This window comes from Etheostoma spectabile, chromosome 17 (assembly GCF_008692095.1).
Source record: "Etheostoma spectabile isolate EspeVRDwgs_2016 chromosome 17, UIUC_Espe_1.0, whole genome shotgun sequence".
NCBI classification, from domain to species: Eukaryota; Metazoa; Chordata; class Actinopteri; order Perciformes; family Percidae; genus Etheostoma; species Etheostoma spectabile.
In genome coordinates this window covers 21,594,520-21,620,851 of record NC_045749.1, presented here as the reverse complement: position 1 = coordinate 21,620,851, position 26,332 = coordinate 21,594,520, and the positions used below count along the sequence as shown (strand labels likewise).

Genomic DNA, 26,332 nt, shown 5'->3' with positions numbered 1-26,332 from the left:
GAAGTTAACACTTGTCAATAGAGAGTGGCCATCAGCATCATCACAGCAATGTGTTGATAGCGTCGTTGTCTTCTTATAATACCTTGACATGTCGCTATCATCTGGCACATAAGCACTACCACTTGTCCAATATTGATAATTTGTTGGTAGACGGGATCCATTTTGTCTTGTTTGCAAAAGTTTGCTTGGATGTTGTGCGATTCAGTGCGAAAATGAACGGAAATACCTTCAAGTGTCTAAAATCAATTCGATATACCGATTTGATCGCAAAACAGCGTCATGTGACGTCATCACCACAGGTTTTTATTCACTTTAAAACCGTTAGATGGAAACACACTTTCACCAGATTCCACCAGAGTTTTTTGACCGAACGTCACATCATTTGATTGACAAGTGAATGGAAAGTTAGCTAGTGTCTAACATTAAGAAAGCAGCTCATTTCCTCCTTGATTGTTCTTCTTTGCCACTGTTAACAGTGGTCTATCACTGTTAGTCTGTTAGTCATTACCAGTAGCTCACTGTTAGTGTTGTGTGGCAGTTTCTGCGGTAAACTTTGACCCCCTGCTACCAGTAAAAATCTCTGTGATTACAAACACACACACACACACACACACACACACACACACACACACACACACACACACACACACACACACACACACACACACACACACACACACATCACCTGCAGCCTTCCTCACTGACCTCTGACCTCAAGGGCTTCAGTAGCTGCACATAAATCTAGACCCATTTTTGTTTTTTATTATTATTTTAAAATATATTTTTAGGCATAATATAGGCCTTTATTTTATAGTACAGCTGAGGACATGAAAGGGGAACGACATGCTGCAAAGGGTAGTCCACAGGTCTGAGTTGAACCCATGACCACTGAATCAAGGAGTACACCTCCCTACATGGGTACCCGCTCTACCAGGTGATCTACCCAGGCGCCCTCATCTTGTGTTTCAAGCTGTTTATGTTCAAATGATTATTTGAGGACAAACCAGATGAGGAAAACATTACAGCAGTTACAGTGAGTGTTATAATTTACATAGACATTATTCTATTAGTTCCTGGCACCAACACAGGGAAAAAAATTAACTGTAAGAACTTGGGGTCATGCCCTTTCCATTATGAGCAATACTCACACACACACACACACACACACACACACACACACACACACACACACACACACACACACACACACACACACACACACACACACACACACACACACACACAACATTCATCATGGCCTTGTGAAAAGGGGCTGAATCATCTGTGGTAATGAGGGCCTTAGGTTTCCATGCTTCTCTGATTCTGATTGCGTCTGCGTCTGCCTTGACCACTAAAGAGCCCCAGCTGCCCACAGATATGCACACAAGGGGATGCCTGCCTCCTGACTCCACGTGCTTTTGTGTGTGTGTTTACGTTTGTGTTTGATGAGCATGAAAAGTACATTATGTAACGTGTGTGAGTCTCCTAGCTACAAGTAGCAGATGCCTCCTGGATGGCATCATCTGAAACACACCTGGCTTGAAAGTATTTACTTGAAATGACAACCAAAGAGTTTAGATAATCCCAGAGTAGGTATACAAAAGTTTGTGTGATGTCACGGCTTTTGCAGTCTAGATCGACAATTTACCAGATGCATGCTAACTATACACGCTGAAATATGTATGCAACCTTATGCCATTAATCATCCCATGTTACTAACTCAACTTCTTCCCTTTCCCGGAGTCTTGTGCTCTCTCGCCCCTCTTCTCTCTCCTCCCGTCGCTTCCTGCAGGTGTTTCTGGCTCTGGAGCTGTGGTGTCTGGATCTGTGGTTGGAGTCACCTCCTGCCTCCATGTCCCTGCTCGACACCCTCTGCTACAATTCTCCATGTTTCTGTGTGTGTGTGTGTGTGTGTGTCTCTCTGTCTCTCTGTGTCTCTTTCTGTCTCTCTCTCTCTCTCACCCCCAACCGGTCGAGGCACATGACCGCCCACCCTGAGCCATGGTTCTGCTCGAGGTTTCTGCCTCTTAAAAGGAAGTTTGTCCTTGCCTCTGTGGCCTAGTGCTTGCTCTTTGTGGGAATTGTTGGGTTTCTGCAAATAACATCACAGAGTCCGGTCTAGACCTGCTCTATTATGAAAAGCGCAGAGATAACTGTTGTTGGGTTTTGGCGCTATATAAATAAAATAAAATTGAATAAAATTGAAAATGACAAGTTTTTTAAGAAAATGTGGATTGTGCAACAAGATAGACCCGCTTGGTTCTTTCATGGAATGACTGTAAAGATTTAAAAAGACTATGTTTACGACATTTACTCTCTAATTGGGACGTTTTGAGACCCAAAGGTGGGGCTTTGCCGTGGTGTTTGCATGCCCGTCTAGCTTTGCAGGTGATGATTTGATCTCAGGTGTGTGCTTGTGTGGGATTGTGTTTGAGGAATCCGGCCCCCCGTCTTCCAATCTGTCCATCTCTCAGCGCTCTTGTAGCAGCGGATGAGAGTCCCACCCCGCTGCAGCAGGTGATCACAGGACTCCCATTCTGTTCTGTGGAAACAGGCCTCTCACGCTGGTATGTGGCCTGTCTGTTAACACTAGGCACACAAGCTCTTCTACTTACAGTTTTTATCTGTTGATAGAGCTAGACAATGCTCCTATTGGACCGTCTTTTAATATGTATCCCAATATTATTGAGTATAACTTCCAAAGTCCCATATAACTTGATATTTTCTATTGAGCCCGACTTTTTAGTTAGTCTGTGTCTGAAATGTTGGAAGTTCCTATCTGATAAGTCCAAATCGGATCTGTTGGTCTAATCATAGCTATAGTAAAGCACCATTCCAGTTGAAGGGTATGTTTCATTTTCAGAAATAAATGGCATCAGATTTGAATGGAAGGACATTAAGGATTTTGCCCCACTCTCTGTAGTGAATCCAGCCTCTCTTAGCCTCGCTCACATCATCAAATTTATCCTACCTGTTATTAGCCACACAATTTTAGGAAGGTCAGTGTTAGCCGACATTACACCACTTTGGTCAATTACCAAATAGATTGGCACAACAACATTTTTGACCTTGGAAATCTTAATGCTAAGCTTAGCTAAAGTGCTGCTACCCTGTGTTAAACTAGAAGGGCACCTCGGGAGTGCACAGCTCTGCCAAATCACGCCCTATCTTAAATGTAAAGGTACTTTATTGTCACATACATATACATGTAGCAAAATTCATTCTCTGCATTTAACCCTTCCCTCAAGGGAGCAGTGGGCAGCCAATCACAGCGCCTGGAGGGCCAAGGCCAGATCTGAGCCAGTGCCTTGAGTAAGTAAGTAAGTAAGTAGGTCAACTTTATTTAAAAAGCACCTTTCACAGACGAGAGGTGTCACAAAGTGCATTACAGTGAAATCAAAATCAAAACAGCAACACATAAAATACTAAGCCATATTGCTTGTTAAACGCCAGTCTAAAGAGACGTGTCTTCAGTTGTTTTTTTTTAATTTTACACAGAATTTAAAGCTCTCAAGGCTGAAGAGAGAGAGTTCCAGAGCCTTGGAGCCACCACAGAAAAGGCTCGATCACCTCTGGTTTTAAAATGTGTTCTGGGGACTGTTAAAAGGTCTTGGTCTAAAGTACATCCTGGATGTAAGAAGGAGCTTGACCATGCAAGGCTCAATAAGTAGTGATTACAATTTAAAATTGCACTGTAAAAACCTTGATTAAGGGCACTGACTGGAGAACCTAGTACATGTTTCTGATAGTGGGGGGGGAACATCCTTTTACCATGCTAAACTCTTCCAAGTTTCATTACTGTTGGGCCAGCAGTTCATCACCACAATACTGCAATAAGTGCAACCTGCACAATTGGTCTTTTTACATTTTATCAAACCATTTAAGCAGTTGCACATTTTTGTATTCTTGTACATGTTCAAATGTTTGTTCTTGTATTTTATTCCTGTTATTATTTCATGTACTGTACATTGTATGTATGTATATATTGTATCCTAGTATTTCATTTATATTTATAGTCTGTGTGTGTGACTGATTTTGCTGCTGTAATACCATAATTTCCCATTTTATCTAGATCAATAAATATCTATCTATCTATCTATCTATCTATCTATCTATCTACTATCTATCTCTATCTATCTATCTATCTATCTATCTATCTATCTATCTATCTATCCATAATCCTGCTGACAGAAAAACAAACCAAAAAACAAATGTACAAACCAAACCAAAAAAACATTGTTTTAGTCAACCTACTTTTTGTGCTCTGTGGGTGTCAGTGTTGCCATTTTCTAATTTAAATCGTACACCTTTTATTAGCATAAAACTAATAAACTTTAAAATTGAATTGACAGGACAATGGGTAGCCTAAGTACTGAATATTTGAGTAAGATTCAGAACATTCAGTGTAGTACTACAGTATCAGTACTCATCTTTTAGATTACTTGGTTACATCCAACCCTATTTAACTGCAGTAAAATAATACCCAATATGGCAACTAGACCATCAAGTCATCAAGATGAAGAAAGAGCATCAATCTTGAATAAAACCTCTTCAGACAGGCTATGATTGACTTGCTCCTGTCAGCTGTGTTTTTGATTAACATCCACCGAATTCCAGCTCTTTTACACGCCACTTAGACTGCTCACATTAAACCAGGCTAGCATGTAAACAGAAATCCAGCGTTCCTGTGCAATGGACAGCTGTACATAACCACAGCTTCACCAAGACATCTGACTCAAACTCTGAAGGGTGGAGGCTTCAAGTATAGTCCTTGATTTGGATTGGCAATGTCATCTTTAATAAATATCAGGCAGAGACGACTCACCGCAAAGATGCACACAGTGAGAGGCTGCCGCGCTGTTTATGGTCCATCCTGCAGATAACATGTAATGGAGGGCTTAGATGTGTTTTGGACCAATGGGATCACTGTAATTGGCTGGGGCAGAACGTCCTGGATGTCACAGCTGATCAGACCATCACCTAAAGGATGGTGGAGTTAAATGTACGCATGTACGGCTGCAAAATGAATTAACAGCCTGTGATCTATTTTGAAATGTGAACAAGAATATGACCTGGACTCAAAGGCCCAGCCCAACATTTAACAACAGTGTTTTACGATTATCAGATGGGGTAATCTGATCTCTCCGAGAGGGGAGGACAGGGAAGCTGAGGAGATACAAGGGATGGATAGTGGGGTCATGGTCAGGAGAAAGGAGGGAAAGGAATGGGTCTGTGAGTGTGGTTCAGGTGGGTAGGGTCTGTAAATGCTACCTATAGAGCCCTCTGGGGTGAGCTCATGAGCTGTACTGTAAATGGGTGTTGCTGGTGGGCCTGGGGGGGTGTTTCATTAATCAAAGCAATACGTTGCCTACTGGGTGTAAGATAAGCAGCTAATTGCAAAGCTCTGACTATCCTATTCGTCTTTGGAAGATCCAAAATGGCCGTATTCTTTGTTTCTGGATAGTTTGGGGAAACACATGTGTATTCAACAGCTTCAACATTTTATCCCAATTTCTCCTATGTTTTCTGGATGTGTTGAATGTCGTACTGTATGTTTGTTGAGCCAGACTAGCTGTTAGCTGGTTCTGTTGAAGCTGTTTTTTTTGGCATTAGCATGAGTGTTTGGATGGCAAGCTAAACCTGACAGCCTCCAAGTTGGTGTTGGCACAGTGTTACTTTTTGTTCAAGGAGTCACTGACGCATACCAACTGGTTAGTCAGTCAAGGGAGTTAGCTGTTGCTTGGAGGACTGCCACAGTGTCACCTGTAATTCCAACACATATTCACTCCCATCTCGTAAAATACAGACGCTTGGTCAGGTGCCCTTGTTGTTGTTATTGACGCTAAAGGTCTACTTTGTATCCACGCGCTTTGTTGTCTCCATTAGCGTCATATAACACGCTTGGTCATCTCCTTTAGCGTTATATAACACACGCTTGGTTATCTCCTTTAGCATCATATAACACGCTTTGTTGTCTCCTTTAGCATCATGTAACATGCTCGGTTGTCTCCTTTAGCGTCATGTAACACACGCTTGGTTGTCTCCTTTAGCATCATATAACACGCTTGGTCGTCTCCTTTAGCGTCTTATAACACACTCTAGGTTGTCTCCTTTAGCATCATTTAACACTTGATTGGTCGTCTCCTTTAGCGTCTTATAACACGCTTTAGGTTGTCTCCTTTAGCATCATATAACACCTGATTGGTCGTCTCCTTTAGCGTCATGTAACACGCTTGGTTGTCTCCTTTAGCGTCATATAACACACGCTTGGTCTTCTCCTTTAGCGTCACATAACACGCTTGGTTGTTTCCTTTAGCGTCATATAACACGCTTTTTTTGTCTCCTTTAGCATCATGTAACATGCTTGGTTGTCTCCTTTAGCATCATATAACACGCTTGGTTGTCTCCTTTGACATCATATAACACGCTTGGTTGTCTCCTTTAGCGTCTTATAACACACTCTAGGTTGTCTCCTTTAGCATCATATAACACCTGATTGGTCGTCTCCTTTAGCGTCATATAACACGCTTTAGGTTGTCTCTTTTAGCATCATATAACACCTGATTGGTCGTCTCCTTTAGCGTCATATAACACGCTTGGTCGTCTCCTTTAGCGTCATATAACACACGCTTGGTCGTCTCCTTTAGCGTCATATAACACACGCTTGGTCGTCTCCTTTAGCGTCATATAACACGCTTTTTTTGTCTCCTTTAGCATCATGTAACATGCTTGGTTGTCTCCTTTAGCGTCATGTAACACACGCTTGGTTGTCTCCTTTAGCATCATATAACACCTGATTGGTCGTCTCCTTTATCGTCTTATAACAAGCTTTAGGTTGTCTCCTTTAGCATCATATAACACCTGATTGGTTGTTTCCTTTAGCGTCATATAACACGCTTTTTTGTCTCCTTTAGCATCATGTAACATGCTTGGTTGTATCCTTTAGCGTTATGTAACACACGCTTGGTTGTCTCCTTTAGCGTCTTATAACACGCTTGGTCGTCTCCTTTAGCGTCATGTAACACGCGCTTGGTCGGGACTATTGGAGTCCCTTTTGACGCTGTTGGGTTTAGGAAAAGCTTGTGGGTGGGCTTACAGTTCTGTGACACGCGTCAACAACAGGACGGTTAAGGATACGAGGGACACGGACCCCGCTCTCCTGGGTGAAAGTCATTTGTTTGACCCTGTGTTTGTTAATTCCATCTTTTAATATTCCTCTTTTTTTGAACAATTTGATTGATTTCTGCTCATGTCACCTTCTCATACTTGGCTTCTACCAGACCGTAAAATGGAAAGAATGTAGTAAAGTTCAAAAGCATGAAGCATGATGTCAGTGATAACATGTCAGTAGCCAGAAGGCCAATATATCTCGACATGGCTGTCTTTTGTCTTTGCTTTCTCAACTGGAAATTGTTAGCTGTGGGTGCGAAGGACCAAGTTGATTTTCCCCTGTCCCAGCATCTCCTCCCACTGGGTCCCACAATGCAGTACTGGTGCCAGGGGAAGTGTAGTTTGGGTTCATGCTTTCTTTCATTGTGTTTTCAGCATGCCACATCCACAATGGCATGAAAGACGTCTTGCTGGGTGAGGTGGGTGAGGGAGGAAACCAAAGCTGCTGGAGTGTACTGACTAAGCCGGCAAAGAGAGAAATGTTTCACTTTTGTCTTGCTGTATCATAACAATAACAACAAAAACGCAGCTTTTGTCACAATGCATTTCCTAGATCCAGAGGCCGCCGCCTTCTCACTTTCACAGAGCGATGTTGTTTTTGTTGCTGGTTGTCATCGAGCCATTCACTGTGTCCTTGCTTTCTGCCTACGTCACAATGATTTAGACTCTTCCTGCTATTTGCAGAAATAATGTGATAGTATCTTTGCGAAGCAGACGGGAAGCACGGGATACAAGACTGCGGACTGAGCTGACGTTTCCTTGGATTACGTTGTTTTCACACACCTAGAAACAAACAACATGGCTGCCTAACGAAATGGCTGCCCTTTTTTTTGTGAGATTAGGATCTTATTAGGCTCGTTCAAGATGAATTGCGCCTCGCCTGTAAAAAGGACGAGAGCAGGCGGCATCAGCAAGGGGGGGGGGGGGGGGGCAGACTGAACAGGAAGGGACAAAAACACTTTGGTGCGATTCCGATTTAATAAAATATAATCAGACCCACATATCAGCTGGTACACAGTCTCTTTTAATTATGACAGAGTAACTCTCAAAATGTTCTACATGCAATCTGTTGCTGGTTTTAATAAACATCTGATCCGTGATCTGAACAGATTTAGTCTCTCTGACTTCTAAACGTCACTGTCAGCCACACAGCGTGTGTTCTGTACAGAATAAGTCTTCAAATCAGACAAATAGCGGTTAAAATCCGATTCAAAAACACTAAAAAGTTCATAGAAAACGTCATCATGTTGAGTCGATTGGGAACCAATCAGCTGTTGCATCAGCTGAGAGGCCGGCGTTTCCCAGCATGCTCCGGGTCCGCCTGGCTCTTGCAGTCGGTGAAAAGGAGCCGCGGCGCCTGCGTCTCAGAACTGCGGCCGCCTTGCTCTCGTGACATTATCGTTGCCTATACGCGTGCATGACGTCGGAGCAAGTCGATATCAAGTCTACCCAGCATGCAACGGGCGCCGATCGCAGGTGATCGATTCTGTGCAGACCTGGCTCATCTCGAACGAGCCTACTTATTTCTGTAGACTTTTCTTTTTTTTAAAAGAACTACTAAAACATACTACCAGAATGACTGATTTCTTTGATTTGAAGTAAGCAATGGTATATGCATAACTCCTTATTTGACATAAACCACTCTAGGCACTAGACAACCCATGAAGCCATTAGAAAGCATTTATTATTGACATTACATTATGACTTTTGAGTCTTATGTCTTCAGGTAAGCAGGTTCTGTCAGCCAGTTTATGCAAATCTCAGTTTTATGAGGTCAAAGAAGATTGACTGTTGTTGTTGAGGTTTGATTGATTCAGGCCATCACAACAGAGGGTGTTACTGTGAGTGTGTGAGTCATCCTCAGTGTGCCAACTGCAGGCCCGGTCATGTCTCAGAACATCAGTTGGTAACCAGTAACCGGCAGTTATGAGGAGTGCATGCAATGTGACAGTTATACACATATGTGTGGGTGTGTGTGTGTTTGTGTGTGTGTGTGTGTGTAAACCAGAGGTCAGTGTGTACAGAGTGTTCAAGCGTTGCTGGAGTTTGACTTGTAGTAAAGGTCCTAAAATTCAGTTTTAAAATATTAGGGGAGTAAAAAACATCATGCAAACATCTGCATGCATGTTAACACAGTAGGACACATTTTAATAGTATTGCAGTGAGTATCATCACTACTTTAAATGTGCATTACTGATGACTTCAAAAACCTGACTTCAAAAATTAAAAATCCTGCCTTCAAAAACTACAATAATCAAATATTAAGTATGAGACATTCCCACATGGTTGCATGATTACACTCCTTTACATAAATAGAGACAAAGAAACAGACAACCACACCTGAAAATAGATTTCAATACAATAACGCATCAAGTCACATCAATAATAATAATCATAATAATAAATTGTTTGGGCTTTCTGTATAGGTCACGTGCTTTAAAAAAAACCTCCCTTCAGTACAAAAGGAAGTACAACTATAGTTATGCAAACATATTTTTACACATTTTTACTTTAGTTGAAACTATATTTCAAAAATGCATTTAAAATAATGATTTTTTTTCACTATTTTGTTCCTCATGTCTTTAATTAATGTGCAATGAAAGCAGGGCCAGAGTCCGTCAGTCAGTTAGATTTGTGGATCCAACACCTGCTGCTGTGTAATTGGCCTCATGTATCACAAGCTTTTTCAACCCAATCTTCCACCTGTGGCTTCAGGGGAGAAAATAGTTAGACGTCTTACAGTAAGTGGCTCCAGAATCCACCGATCACTCATACTTAAGGTCAGAGGTAACTCATTTGGCTCTACCCTGATTCTGTGGGAGACTCTACAGTTGTAAAGTGAGAATTGATTGATGGACAGAGGTAAGCTCCACATCAGCATCGACTGAGCCTTGAGGCAAAATACTTAGAGAGATACAGTACAAACATATCGTATGCCTACACACAGATTTATAGCCCCGGTCCTGGAGGCATGAGTTACTCGCTGTCTCTTCTAAGATGTAGCCACTCACCCAGAAAATAATGACCCTTGGAACGGCAGTCAATCATTGCTGCCCAAAAAACATTCAGGCCCCTGGAAAGCTATACAAATTTATGAGAGGACTCATGTTATCTGGGTTTCCCATAGGTCCTACCCACACAATCAGGCCCCTGAGAACACTTACATATCTGTCAGAGCACTTTGGTCGACATATTACCAGTATAAACAAACTATAAAGACATTGGCTTAGAGGTTAAACCGATAAGGCTGCTTAATCACAGTCATCTATTAAACCACTTCCAATTATACATGTAATTATAAACTAAATTGCTTTTCTATCTGTCATTAAAATATTTTGACCTTTACACTTGTTCTTTTATCTTGTGGTGCCTTCTTGCCTTATGTTGTTTCGATAATCATCCGCATATGTGGGAATACCGAGAAAAGGAGTGCTTTGTTGGTGTTTTGGAGGTGGTTGAAAAAAGTCCTACAACAAGCTCGTTGGTGCTAGGTTGATCCAAAAGCATCAGTTCAGCGTGGAAACCCGGGCACTGTTGTGGAAGAAAAAGCTAAAAAGCCTTTATTGATGTGGCTAATGCAAAAGGTAAAAAATAAGCACACGTAGGTATCCATATCGGGGTATTTATGGCCCAGGTGCCCTGCTTAACCCTTGTGTCGTCTTCCCGTCAAAATTGAAAAGCAACACTTTTGTTGATGCTTTTTGTCAATGTTTTTGTCCCTTTTTCTTCTGTTTTGTCCCTTTTTTCAACACTTTTGACACTTTTTTTCAATGTTTGTCCCTTTTTTTGGACATTTTCAACACTACATAACACCAACTTATTACCTTTAGTTTTAGTCCTTTTTGGATTTTATGGTCAATAAACCTCATTTATAGGGAATTGTACCAAACGTTTGAGTTAGAGAAGCAGAAATTAGGAATTATGTCGACTAAAATTAAAGGAATGGATGTTGATGGATAATCACAGACTGGAATATGTCAACTTTTACTCAATACTATTCAATACTACTCAATCTTTTTCTCCAAATGCTATAAAATTGAAAAAGACACCCCAAAATTAATGAAAGTAGAGATTTGTACTTGCCAAAGAGCGTTGTGTGGAATCAATCATGTCATTTTGGGGAATTATAAAGAACATTGATATAGGAAAACGGGTCAACTGTTGACTCCAACTGATGTCTTCCTTTATCTTGACCTGGATGTCCATGACAACATAAAGGACTTAGCAAAACAAAGGAAATTTTGAATCCCAATCTATAGGTATAATTATCTTAACAACCCGGATCACCTCATCGGTCAAAACATGACTCAGCCAGTGATGACACATCAACCACAATAAACCTGCTCCGATTGTTTGCAGATCAACCAGCCTAATTAAACAAGAGCAAATCCAGTCATGTGCTAATAATCCGTGCGTGGAGCAGGTCGAGTCTTGATTGGCCTCACCTACAGCAGAGTTCAGTAAGTGTATCTCTGGCTGCTGGGATTTCCTCTATGCTCTAATGGAGTACACAGGAACATTGGCCTGTGGACATGTTTAGCTGTAGGAAAAAAATCATATTCAATCATCGTCATCCATATGTCCCAAGTAAATCACTTTCTGTACACTGACCAATGACCAATCCTAGCACTTCAGAATCTTAAGTTTAACATGTTGATGTGGCTAGTCTGGTTGTGTCGACAGATAAGCATTTTATGAAATATGACATTAAAAATGTATTGATTTTAACTATAGTAATTTGAGCAGTTGGGGGTTCAGTGCCTTGCTCAAGAACACCTTGGCAGGAAGTGAACTGGCACCTATCCAGCTTCCAGTCCTCCACCATATTTCAGTCCTAATGGGGACTTGAACCAGAGACCCTCTGGTTCCCGACCCAACCCCCTACCGACAGAGCCACCGCCACACGCAAAATCATGTATTTAATACGTTGATATGGCTAGTCTAGGCTGATTGTGTTGACAGGTAAACATTATACGAAATGTGACATTAAAAATGATTTTAATTTCATTTGAACTGGGTGTTCGTGCCTTCTGCTCCCCCGCTCCTCGGACTTGGAATTACCCCCCCTGTCCATATGAGGGCACCACAGACTATTGAGACCTTTAAAAAAGGACTAAAAACATTTCTTTTTAGCAGAACTTGTGAGTTTTAACCTTGCAAAATAATGTTGTTGCACTATTTATATATATTTTAAACTGATGTTTTCACCTTGCTTTTATGATCTTACTGTACCTGTAGCACTTTAGGTTTGTCTTAAATTTAAAGTGCATTACAAATAAAATTAATATTATTATTATTATTAACTACCCAATTAAGCTAGCAGCTATTAATTCCCAGGAGGCCACAATGTGCCCAACAGAAGCCCAAATCCATCGAGGCTGCTTTTGGGATTGATGCCAGACTTGTGATGAATGGTCTCAGGTTTTAGAGTCTGTCCAAAACTGGTCCAATATTGGGTTCCAGCCTGCACAGCCCCAAATCTAGCCCAAGTGCTGCTGATTCTCAAAGCATATCAGCCAAAGTCTGCACCCCTCAAACCTCTTCAAATAGCCAGTAAAGAGTAGGTAAACCCTCATATGCTGCTAGCACCCTCCCTTTCAGTAACTGTAAAAGAAAACACAACAGAGAAGTTCGGGGTGGGTGGAGGGCAAACATCTATCAGGCACGCTACATAGTGAGTGATGGCCCATTGCCAAGGCCCAAACTGCTGGACATTGTTGACAATGCCCCCCCCCCCCCGACACCGTCATCAGCACCCAGTGGAGCCTGTTCAGTGGAAGGCTGCTCCTTCTCAAGTGTATGACCAGCAGACTCAAGGACTCCTTTGTCCCTCATGCCATCAGACTGTACAACTCCTCACTTGGGGGGAGGAGGAAATGGGGTAAAGAGGACAGTACATACACATATTGTACACACCTGGACTCACATAAATCGGGTGTGGCAGTAGCTCAGCCCGTAGGGAGCTGGGTTGGGAACCGGAGGGTTGCTGGTTTAATTCCAAATATGGACCAAAGTATGGTGGTGGACTGGTAGCTGGAGGTAGTTCACCTCAAGGGTGATATACCTCTTGAGCAAGGCACCGAACCCCCATGGGTGGGAAGCCCCCCCCCCCCCACACTCTGATATCTCTCCATTAGTATCCATGTATAGGTACTGAGCATGTGTGTAATAATAACAGTAATTCCCCTTGTGGGACTAATAAAGGATAAATGATCATCTTTATACTTTCTTTTTCTCTCAATGTATTTTTCTTGCTGAAAACTGCTGCTGGAAATGTCCATTTCCTTGCGGGAGTCATCCCAAAAGGATTAATAAAGAGAAGTCTAAGTCTACGTATAAGTCTAAGACTAAGTCTATTGGGTGTGGGGACGCGAGGCTGAGCCAACCCCTCAGCACATGGACAGGGACGTCAGTAGTCAGAGCTAACCAGCCATGACCAGCTACTGTCAGGCTCTTTGTGTCTCTGCTGGACCTCTAACAGCCACTAGAAGTAAATTCAGAGTTCCTGTATCTGTACCTGACTTGTAGTTGGGTTAGCAGCCCACAACAATCTTTTTAACCTAATCTGACTAACTTCTGCTTAACTACTTACTTTTTATTCATGCCTTATTGTAGATATGCTACTTATTTACTATATACACATATTGACTTGATCTTTTATTTTACTTTTCTATCACTAAAGTATTCTGATTCTGTGTCCATGGGAAGTGTGAGGGACCAAGCAGTTAAGCAAGAGGAGTCACAAGAGAAATCCAAAAGTAAGGGTTTTTATTTCCCAAAAATAGTTACATCAAAATGAAGATAAAGTTTTGGGCCCTTAAAAGAGGTCAAATAAACAGACAGTAACTAAGGCGCTGAACATAAGAGACTCGGAAAAAATACAACTGACCTAACGACCTAAAGAAACAAAGGGGACGAATATATTGGCGGATCAGACCAATTTTAAACACACAGGGGCGACTAAAAATAACATTACTACAAAACACAAATATGTCAAACCTACCTAAAAACCTGTTCCAAATAAAATGTACTTTAACTTATCTTAACTCTACAAAACGAATACATATGAATCTAAACCCCAGAATATCTAAGGAGAGAATAAAGATACCCCCTCCTAGTGTCCAATCAGGCCACCTCCCCTATAAAGCTTCTCCTTCTCCAAGCACCACCCCCCCTCCCTCTTTAAGCCAGCAGACCTCCTGGATCCCTCCAGGTGTGGACTCCAACACTGGTAAACTCAAAAGAAACAGTCATACAACAGAATGATAATCCAACAGTAACTAATGGTGCACACTTCATAAAAGATACTTCTGTGTAAATCAAATAAAGTATGATGTACGTGAAATGAAAGGTGCAGAAACAAAAACATATAAACTAAACCAAAGGAAAAATAGAAGTGCATGAGGTCACCGCTCTTAGGCTGCTTGTGTGGCCATCACAGGAAGTGTCGCTACATTTAATTAGCCCTTCTGTTTATACTGTTCATCAGTAATTCAATTTCAATTTTATTTATAGTATCAATTCATGACAAGCGTTATCTCGAGACACTTTACAGATAGAGTAGGTCTAGACCACACTCCCGAATTTACAAGGACCCAACAGTTCTAGTAGTTTTCCAGTAGTAGGCCAAAGCTCTGAATAAAGCCTAGTTAGCGGCATACATGTGTTGTATTTGAAGCCGTAGAAGAAGAGAGAGAGAGAGGAATACATCTCTGTGAAATCTCGTTATTGTTATCACTATTACAAGCCAGGTTCAATTAGCACGGAACCAGAGGTCTCACAACCATGGTTCAGACCCACGGTTGTGTCAAGGTTAATAGTGCAAAAAATGCTCAAAACTGATAAATAGTGAATGGAAAACATCAATTATTGAAGGTGTAGGCTATAACTCACAGATTAACCCTCCTGTATCATCTAACATCTGATCCCGCTCAGTGTGAAAAGGATCAAGATCTTATAAAGTCATTGGCCCTGCCTTTATAAATCTGCTTTTGTACTGAGCATATAGGTTTCTCTGATGACATAACTTGGTACAGTTGTTCTTATATATGCAAACATCGCAGAAAAAACTTATGGTTTTAATATGCTAGTTGGCTCTATGTAACGCTGACACTCAACTTGACCCAACTTGGCTGTAGCTACTGACTTTATGTAGTCGTTAGGCATGACAGTATTCCAGCTGTCTCTGTATAACACCCATTGTGTGTAATCACTTCTATATAGGAAACCATTAGCATGATGATGCTAGTATTGCAGTTTTCTCATATTTAATGGAAAGGTTGACTCTTTACATTATTGGAATATACTATAGACCAATGTTTCCCAAACTTAGGGTCGGGACCCAAAATGGGTCGCAGACCCGTTTTATTGGGTCGCCAATTGGCGGAGTAAAATGCATATCAATGTTATGTGGAATGAGCGTTCTTTTAGCTACCACTGGTCTGTTCAGCGTCAGATGCTTCTGTTGGGGGGTGGGGGGGGGGGGGGTTCTCTCTCTCTCTCCTCTCTATCCTAGAGGGAGAGGAAATGAGTTGAAAAGGGCGAGACACAGAAAGGAGACTAGAGACCTTTTCTGTTTTTGTTTACTTTTATAATGGAATAAATATACTTCATTTACATTTCGTTTCATGGTTTGTTCCGTCTAATGTAGATGTTACAATGATTCATGGTGTATTTTTGTAAATTTGGGTCCCAAATTTCTCTTTTGGGTCTTGAGCTGAAAAAGTTTGGGAACCACTGCTATAGACAATCATCATTAGACAGTTTCATGCAACCCAAAAGCCAGTATTCTGTGTGTGTCCTGCTCAGTGTGTGTGTGTTAAGAGGCTGCAGGGTGGAGCCTAGCGACTGTGCATGTGGAGACCAACATTGCCAACGGTGACAGAATCCGTCAGCGTTCGCCAAACCCAGAAGGAGATAGAATCAGTCGGCGAGAGCCGAGCCTGGAGCGGGAAGACGGCTTACTTACCCTCTGCTCAGATGCTTAAATCTCCACGGAGAAGGAGACGGAAAGTTCCCAACTCTTTTCAGCAGTTTCCCTGCTGCATTTCCATTACTGGAACCTCTTTTATCATTATAACCATCCCAATCCCCACCATCATCATCATCATCATCATCACTTTGTTGTTTTATGGTTCAATACCAAGTGGTCTTAGGTCTTTGTTGCTGTCCCACACTTTTGCATGATGAAGTGTGTATTTGTATTAGCTTTTACGTGATGACACTCTAAGAAATTTCTGTTTATTAACAGTTGTATGACTGTATGTTTTCTAACAGAAATTGTCCACAGAAAGTGAATCACAGTTGTATTTGTGGTTATTTGTTTTTCAGAGTGCATTATGGGTAATTTATCTGTGCTGCGGAGGCTTTTGGCGGCCATAGGAGGCCATTTTCTCCGTCTACATTTCCCCAGTAGTTCCTGGATAAGGGAGCGCCAAAAGCCTCAAAAAGCTTCAAAAGTGGAACAAAAAGCGTTGAAATGTGTTAAAAAAAAGCGCCAAAAAGTAAATAAGAAGCGTTGAAACAAGCGTCAAAATTACAAAACGAGGCAGCTTCATCTGAGAGAATGTGAAATGACAGAAAAAAAATTTCTTCAATTTTGGTTTTTAATTACAGTTAATGAGCTGCCATTTTTTGGTTATTTTACAGATTTATTTCTTAGTGTAGTTACATTGTCCTTTTTTTGTTGGTGTGTTTGTGTGTGTGTGTGTGTGTGTGTGTGTGGTGTGTGTGTGTGTGTGTGTGTGTGTTGCCAGTAGAGTATGGCATGGCAGAAGGCCAGGCCGTGACATCAGAGGACAAACTGTCCTCATAACAATGTTTGTTTCCCTGTAAACGGACGGTCACTTTGGCCCCGTCTTCGCACTGTTGGCCCTTCCAATCAACACCCGGCATGATCATCATCATCATCCATGCTTTCAGGGGCCCGTCCAATTAAATCGTCCCTTTAGCGTTGACCTCCACACTAACTAAAAACTATTCATTTAACACTGGCTTCCCTAGTCTTTCCCTTTGTAGCTCTCTCTTTGTCCTTCTGCTTCTTTCCCTGTCTGCTTTTTTTTGCCCTCCTCTCTTTCCCTCCCTCCCTGTCTGTTTCTCTCTTTCTCTTCCTCTTTCTCCTTCTGTGTTGTTGGTGATGGCTGTTTTTCTTGGCAGATGACGAGGGCTTGACGGTGGTTCGGTCCCAGTGACAGTGCACATTTTCCCCTCTTTCTCTCTCTTCCTTTCTTAGCAGCTTGTAGGCGTTGTTCTCCCAAGGAGTCAAGCTAATTGTTCTTCCATTTCCCCATCGCTACATCACTGCATCTGAATGTGGGACCGATTGAGTTTTGGGTGCGTGCACTTGCCTTTTCCTGCTTGTGAATATTCAATCACTTTTGCATATTTGCCAAATGTTTGCATGCACTTCCTTCTGTTTAAGTGTGCAATGTGTACATATAAGTTCTCATTTTGTATATTTATGTGTGTGGGTGTCACTTATGATCCCAGCCTCTCTTGATTTAGGAAAGCCTGGCATGGTTTCCGGTGTTCCACAGGGAGCGAGGCAAGTGTTATGTTATTAGACCTAGTTCTATGGATGCTGCAGATGTCTGTGTGTGTTTCAGTGTGTGTAAATGTGTGGGTGTTGTGGTTAGCTATCCATCTCATAGGCATCTGCTCTCCATTAGGCTTTAATGGATGACAGATAAGAACATGACAAACGGATGCAGTATGCCTGAGAGACACCTCAGCCACCCCACTGGGGGAGCTAGAGATTCACAGCAGAGGATAAATCTAATATTTTTCCATCTCTCCTTCCCCCTCCTTTCACCAGGGACCCAAAAATACTAAGCCAAATCATTTCTGACGATAATTTTTATGATTTATGTTGGCCCTGCCTCGGTGCCAGATGGGTGGGATTTGCCACATAGAACAATACAATGAGTGCCAGAGCTATTAGACAATCAAAGTATTTGAAAGTCAGTTTGTTGAACTTTTTTTTTTTAATGGTGTAAACCCTGCCTAACCTGCTAGTACTCCAAGCAGGTTAAAGTAAATGTTCAAGATTGTTTGACCCGGGTCTGTTACGCTTTCTGCCTGTTCCCATTTACATCATCATTGCTTTCTTCTCCCATTGAACGCTTTTCTCTTCCTCAGTTTTTCACATCACAGCCAACAAATCAAATCTGACACTTTATGTTAAGGAGGGACTTTAAAGCAGCCCTTAAATCAGAATTTAGATGCAGATTTCAGCACCATAGGCCTGCAACAGGACTACATTTGGGACTCTAAGGAGAACCATCTCTGTGACGGAAAAGATAAATATCCACCATTCTCCCTCTTACATTGCTTCTTCCCCCTCGGTCTTTTCTACTCCTGGATCACCTCTCATTTTTCCAGATGGTCTTTTCACACTCCATTCATTCTGCTTGGACAGCAGGAAGTCAAGCCTGTATGGGACACTGGGACAAGAATCCTTCCCTCTGCAGATCCACCCATAGGAAATGAATTGAGAACTCTGTGTTCTCTAGAATCGTCCAAGCTAGCAGTGCCAAACTAGCCACCAAGCCAATACAATGAGTTATCATGTAGTTGACCTTAATTTAACGGCCTTTTGCTCTGCTACTCTTTTCCCTTTTTCTTATTTTCTCGCCATGCCAGGATTTGATTTCCAAATGTGAGACATTTGCATCTTTATCTGGTTTTATTGGGGCTCGGTTCAGCAGAAGGTATTTTTATCAGTTGTCGGTGGTATTGTATTACAACCGTAAAAAAAACGTGTCTGAAATCAAACTCTCTCACACACTTTCTCTACGATCCCCTCCCTCTTTCTTTACCATCACTCCCCTCCCCAAGCAAACCAAGGTCTGTTTCCAATTGCCGCCCTCTGTCGGAGCGCCAGCATGCGTCAGAATCACCCTGTGGCCGCTTCAAATAAAGACACATGACTTCAACCGAGTGCTATTCCAGTAACCATCTTCCACTGACACAAATCAGGTGCAATGGCCAGACCTCTGTCCTGTGTTACGACCCCTTTTTTAACTGTTAGTGCGGTCCTGGTAACACGGTTTGTGACCGTTAGTGAGTGTTTGAAACGCAACACTGCTCACAGGGAGCCCACAGGTGTTCAATTACAGCCTTGAGCAAACGTGGAGTTACAGCTGTATTCCAGTTCTCAAACGTGTTGGGATTTTTCCCCTAAAATTGATTCTACTTTTATATCTGTCCCATGAATATGCTGGTTATCTTAGCTTAGCATAAATACTGGGAACTGGGGGGAACAGCTAGTGTGGCTCAACAAAATACTCCAGCCAGAGCCTCTAAAGCTCACTAATTAATTTGATCTGTATTATCTGTTTAGTCTCTAAAAAGCTCTGCTAGACAATTTCTTGCCTGTGGTAAGTGTGAGGTTGCCAGGCAACCAGAAGAGAGGGTAAACCCACAAATTGTGTTTTTACACTTCAGTTTTTATGAGTAAAAAGTACATAATGTGTTGGCGAGTGTTATTGGGACTAGAAAAAGCAGCAGGTACAACTTTTACTAAAATGTAGGTGAAGTCTCTTACACAATTCCATGACCTCCAAGCAGGGGCGCTACAAAACCTGCCAAACGTGCTCTGACAATTTGATTTGAACCAGTCTTGTTTGTTGGTTGGCGTTAAGCTGAAGCTTACTCCAGACCTACATGATAGGCAATAGTGTGTTACAATGGTGGGAGTCTTGTTGTGTGTATGTGTGTGCATTTTCATGGAAGTATTTGTCAGAACTTACCGTTGTGTAGCCTCCGTAGTCTGTGTTTGAATGCATGCAGACACATATTGGCCTTTTTTTTTTGCCGTGTCATCACTGGGAATATGTCAGGTCAGCATCTCTATGTGTGTGCATTGTGTTTACTTGTGCATGAATATAGACAAAAAAGGATCCTGTCCAATTGTTTCTGCAAATCTATATAGGTAATCATCACTTGTTTGTGTGTTGTGTTTCTGTGGAAGTGTGTTTATACTGATTACAACACTTGAAACAGGCCTGGACCTGTGCAATCAGTGCAGATTTTATGTGTGTGTGTTTGTGTGCGCGTGTGCATGCACGAGTCAGCGGCTGTAGGACTGTAGGTGCTGAGAGACAACTAATCCTCGAGTACAGACATAGGCCGGGCTGGAGCATTGCCAAGGACAAAGGTAATACTCTCTCATTCTTCATTCCTGTCACCACACACACACACACAAGAGTCACAAATCTTTCATATGACCCAAATTTCTTTTTTAAACCAACCCACAAAGTGGTTTCCAAATTGCAGTTAGGTTTACATGTAGATGTATTTGTCTCTTGTCATAACACCTCAGTATGTACATGTAACACTCAAACCAAAGTCTTTGAATATGTTTCAACCCATGTACAGTACAATTAATAATGACTGTAGCACTTTATTTTGAGACTGCTGTGGTCAAACACGTATACTGGAAACCTTCCCTTGACCCTCAATGTCTAAATAACGTTTCCTGTGAAAAGATTCATGGAACACAATAATAAACCAGCTACGAACTATGTGAGCACTGTTTTAAATCACTGCACAGTACCTATGTGCACAGTATGTAAATTTTGGTAAATCCTGTATTGCTTTAATTAAGTGCAGCTTTCATCATAGTCAACCACTCATAAAAACAATGTGCTTGTGGTGTACCCCAGGGATCCGTCCTTGGTCCGATTATCTTCTCGATCTATCTAAAGTATATGCTCCAAACAGGTGTTATTATAAAAGATCAACATAACTTTCAATGCAAATCCATAATTAGTAGCCTGAGTCTAAAGGTGAAACTCTTTCTTTCTCCCAAATTCTATTGTGATGTTTTTATGGCTTTTTGTCAGTTTTCATGAGTATTAATAAAACACATTTTTTATTACAATCTTTTAGTTGTTCTCATTCAGGACAGGAGCACACTAACACACACAGAAAGACAGACTGAAAATGTCCTCACAAGACAATAGCACTCTTTTGTAACACAGTGACCCAAATGACAAGCGCTGGCTGCCTCTGAGTCTGCTTGCTATTCAATCAGCCTGTCTTTGATTATTGAGTGGTGGGCGTCTCCATCTTTTGTCTATGCTGGTTGTAAATGCAGATCCTTGATGAGGCAAAGCATGAGGTAAGCTGTTTTGAGTGTTTAAAAGGGGGCTGTAGGAAACTTAAGGAGGATTACTTGGGATTTCCAAAGGATTTCTTCGGTTAATAAATGCAGCCTTGTTGGGTCCTGCTTTTAAATGACAGAAAGGGAATGCTGGTTGGCAGGGAGAGCAACACATCCATCCATGCATGTGTACACTGTATAGACTACTGTGAATCCCCATGTCTCAGGTTTGCAGTTGTTAGTGAGGTGAAACCTGCAGCCTCATTCAGGAGCTCTCTTCATCTGACGGGCCCCGCTTGATCCAAGAACAGATCAGTGGAAACTGCAATGGCGTATTCCCACTCCCACACACAAAGACACAAAGGCACACACATCTGTAAAGTATCACGGACCCCCATCCACTAGGGAACTACTGCTGGGCCCTTGAAAAACAGACAGCAATCACCATACGAGAGAAGGAAAAGCAGCAGAGCATGTAAAGAGAGGGGGAAACTATAGGAATAGGAAAACACTACAGCACTAGATCCTGCTTTCTTAAATTTATCGGTTGGAACCCAAAATGAACGAGGGTTTTAGTTTGATTTGTTCTGCATGTAAAGAAACACCAAGACGTGTCAATGAGCATATTAAGTTCAATCATTGTAGACCACAGAGAGCAAGGGCATGACATTTAAAATACAAATAAAGTTCTTTTCACTCAACGCAAGGCAGGCATATAGTTGTCAACAAGTTGATAATATGTAAAGTAATGTGCAAAATACATTTTTGTTTTTCTATTTTCCTGACGATATGCCATTAAAATTGATAGTATTTTGTGAGTTGTGCAGTGGAACTGTATGTATACATGTCCATAGCAATGGCACCTGGGTATTGTAGTATATGCCAAAGGTCATGCTAAAGTGATTGAAAAACATGATTTCTCAGAAACAAAACTTAAAAAAGTAAAAGTACTTGCCATGCCATAAGACATCTTCAAATACACAAATCATTAACTTTAAAATGAATACATGTGCGACAATTGTATTAGTTGAAATATTTTGTAGTTTTAAGAAATGGTGGCTCTATAATTCAAATTAAACAATGAAATTAAACAAAATATGATGCACAGCAGGATGATTTTGTAGGTAGCACATGCTGTTTATGTGTGTATGTGTGTGTGTGTGTCTGTTTTCTTGCGTTGCTTGCATGCATGTGTTTAGATTTTGTGGTCTACTGAGAACACATGGCTCCAAAAACACACACTCGGCACAAAAGACTTCGGGATGGCTGTGATTGGCTGCAACAGGGCACACTGATCCACATTTAATCCTTAAAGAGTGTGTGTGTGTGTGTGAGAGAGAGAGAGAGTGTGAGAGAGAGAGAGAGGGAGTGAGAGAAATTGATGGAAAGGGAACGAGAAACAAAGATAGAGAGAGAGACAGACGGTAGAGAAAGATCCAGCATGATTTAGAGCATTCCTGCTTTTATTGTATATGATGCAAGCTCTTAAACCCATTGACCTTTTGTATGATACTTATGGAATGAGCATTAACTCCCCCCCCACACACACACACACACACACACTTCCTCCCTCCAGGAGACAACTCTCAGCTGGTCTGGACTGCAACCAGCACCACTGACTCTTTATGTAAACACACTGCTGAGTTATTTCAATCTTATCACCATCCACTCTCTGTCATCCCCCCCCCCCCCCCCCCCCCCCACCCCCTTGCCCAACACACACACCCTCCAAACATCATTCCTTCCTCCTCTCTTGATAACTCAATCTTACAGTGTGCCTTGGAGTGTTTTACTGTGAGGGATTGGCCCTTGTGTAATTCATGAGGCCTGGGGTTGTAACATGGTAAAAGCAACCCCACCACAGTATTTTTACATTTTATTTTTGAAAATGAAAACCATTTTGAGGTCAGTGGAGTAAAAAAATGTCATCCTACTGCACTTATCATTAAAACAAAATACTTTGTGCAGTGCAGTCTGTAAACTGTAGGACAGTGACACATTATTTGTGGTTTTAGATCCCCAATTTGAAGTCAATGCAGTGGGATATTCATGCCCAAGAAGAAGAATGTTCTTGAACAGCCAATCCAGTCAGTGAACTTATTTTGAATAATTGTGTTTTTTTTTATTTGCTAAAGAAACAATGGAAGATCCCAACTGCTGCTAATGGTCTTACATCGTAAAAGAATGCCTTTTGTTGTCATTATATGCAAGTGCAGTACCTGTACAACGAGATTGAAGCAAAACCTTTACAGTGTAACATGAAATATAAAAATTTAAAGTACTGGTGATGCAGAAAAAAAAGAGGGGGGGGGGGGGTACAGTCCTGAGAGCATCTATATAGATATATAAAATAGTTTTGCATACACATTATGCAAAAATATAGTTTGGTGCATCAAAAAGGCCTGAGTATTAAATATTGCACAGTCATGAGATTAAGGGATTGAGTATTAAATATTATATTGTGTTATATTATATTACAATGTGAGTTGAGGTGCTACATGAGGTCTGTGTGCTACATGCACACAGACCATACCCAGAATCTGTGCCCTCAGTACCGTCGTAATGTCACAACTTGGTAGAAAATGCTGCTCCAGAGCCGTTACTGTCACTCCCCCGCTGCAATGACGCACTGACGACGGAAGACCCTGGAAACACTGACCAATCAGAGCAGACTGGGCTGTTTTCAGGAGGGGAGGGGGCCTAAAGAGACAGGTGCTCTAACGGAGATTTCCAGACAGAAGGTGATTACATGTATATTCAGACACACGGTATGAGAAAAATAATGTTATTTTGAACATTAAAGCGTGTTTGGGTTTCTAGTAGAAGCTCTGCCAATAGGGAGTTGGGTTAGGAACTGGAAGGTCGCTGGTTCAATCCCAGTACAAGATGCCCGAAGTTTGGTATGGACATATATATGTATAGCTGTCTTGGGCACTGCCAAGCTGCTCTTGAGCAAGGCATCAACTGTGCAGGGTTCCTTTCCATTTCCTGACATCTCTCTATAAAGTGCACATATAGGTAGTGAGCATGTGTGTGTAATTCAGTGTAATTTGTAATTTCTCCTTGCCAGATGAATAATGTATACATTACATCATGTGACCTTTAATCCGGCATCACTGTACCAACATTGATTTGGTTTTTCGGCTCGCAACTACACTGTTTTGGTTTATAGCTTCATTTTCAGCAGCAGCAACTAAACCCGACACTTTATAAGTCACAGTAATAACGACCAGTTTGACACAATATTCTAACATTCAGCAATTTTAGTTGCTTATGTTTCAATTTGGGTTCAAATCTGCGTCATGAAATTACCAATTTCTACTCTGGGGACTACGAACGTTAAACTTCACAACCGCATGCCTGCTCTCCCTCTGACAGATTAGATAGAGACTCAGCCAAAGGCGGGAGACTGGCACAACCTCCTCCAATTAACCCTTTCCTTGACGGGGTTACAGGTGCACAGACACACAGGATATTAAACCTGTTTCATGCCCTTTGAACCTTTTTGTCCTCTGTCACTACACAAGGTCGCAAACGCTCATTTGAAGCACTCAAAAAATTTAAAGTGTTTTTATTATTATAATTTTCAGAGGGGCTGGGATTAATTTAGGAGGCCTTGAGCCCCCATTTAAAGGATCTAAAATTACCAATGAGGATGACTCTATGTAGGTTTATGCTAACTAGTCCAAATACTCCCTATCCCAAACAATATGGGTTCCATGTACAGTGTATAAAAATGAAACCACTTTCTTATAAGACATTCTCTATAAATGGTTAATACATAATTTTCCTATCTTTCATAGTTTAGATGAAACAACATAGTAGTAAGTAGTAAGAGCCAGTTGTGGGTTGGAAGGCCGGAAAAAGCATTCTTTTAGCTGTTGTTTATCTTTCTTCAACATGAAACAGGATTTGTCTTTTGAGCTAGATTGCTTTATTCAATGCTGGAAAAAGGCTGCAGAGCAAAACTTAAAAAAAACAACTTCATGAAGGATGAGAACTTCCTCTTAAATGAGACACTCATGAGGAGTTTTAACTTACCAACATTTGTTACTGATAATAAGAGTTCTGACATGCATGGATAAACAATCCCATGTTCTTTGTTTAACCATTAAATCGATTTGTTTCTGTTATGTATGCAATGTAGTTTGAGCATTTCATCAACACTCATCTTGCCAAGTTTCCACCAAGAGAGCTGCTGACCAGCTGTGTTTTAGACGACGCCCAGAGGAACAATGAAGGTTTCTTAAGGAAGACTTGAACAGGCCCTATCTTCACATGTACCACTATTTAATTAGAAACTAGCAAGTGTCCGCTGAAAAACCCTAAATATATTCTTAAATAAAACAGCCTGGTTTACACAGAATTTCGTAAAATGACCACAAACTGTTTACCGGCGCAGTGGTTGCCTGCCAATTGGAAGGTCGGTGGTTCAATCTCTGGCCCTGTAGTCCCATGTCGAAGTGTCCTCGGGCAAGACACTGAATCCCGAGTTAACCCGGATGCTGGCTCATTGGAGTGTGACTGTGTGTGAGTGTTCTGATGAGCAGGTGGCACCTTGTACGGGAGTGTATGAATGTGTGTGAATGGTGAATGGTTCCTGTGTGATGTAAAAGCGCTTTGAGTAGTCGTTAAGCGCTATATAAATACAGCACATTTACATTTAACACCGCATTACGTACGGTGGCAAGGAATATGTGAAAAGTCTGTGTGGCCTCCACAGAAAACAACGCCAATGTAAAGTCAATGAGAAGATGACGTAGCATTGGGAGAGGCTATGGTAGCGACTAGTATGAAAGCCCGGAAATCCGCGTAAGGAGGTTAGTTGGTGGGGGGGGGGGGGGGGGGGGTGGATGGGTCAAACACAGGACTTTGTGTGATGTTTCCTAAAGTTGCTTTCTTTTTTTCCTAAACCCATCCGTCCCGTCCTTCCCACGTGTCACGGAACCATAACCCCACCCACAATCTTTTCCTTTACTTAAGGGGCCGTGTTCATTTCACGGAATTCTTCCGTGGGCTCATCACGGAAATTGTTGCGATTCCGTGAAACTGCCACCG

At 41.6% G+C, this 26,332-nt stretch overlaps 2 long non-coding RNA genes across 2 annotated transcripts; one reads left to right on the top strand and one right to left on the bottom strand.

The window, feature by feature from the left end:
* Positions 1–2,269: 2,269 nt before the first annotated feature.
* LOC116705753 (uncharacterized) lies at positions 2,270–24,557 on the top strand. The gene is made up of 3 exons (XR_004336018.1): positions 2,270–2,299; positions 4,987–4,990; positions 24,465–24,557. It is a non-coding gene; the product is annotated as an uncharacterized LOC116705753 (long non-coding RNA).
* Positions 7,824–24,569, bottom strand: LOC116705751 (uncharacterized). The gene is made up of 4 exons (XR_004336016.1): positions 24,469–24,569; positions 16,227–16,232; positions 13,837–13,846; positions 7,824–7,835 (listed from the first exon to the last, which is right to left on the bottom strand). It is a non-coding gene; the product is annotated as an uncharacterized LOC116705751 (long non-coding RNA).
* Positions 24,570–26,332: the final 1,763 nt, after the last annotated feature.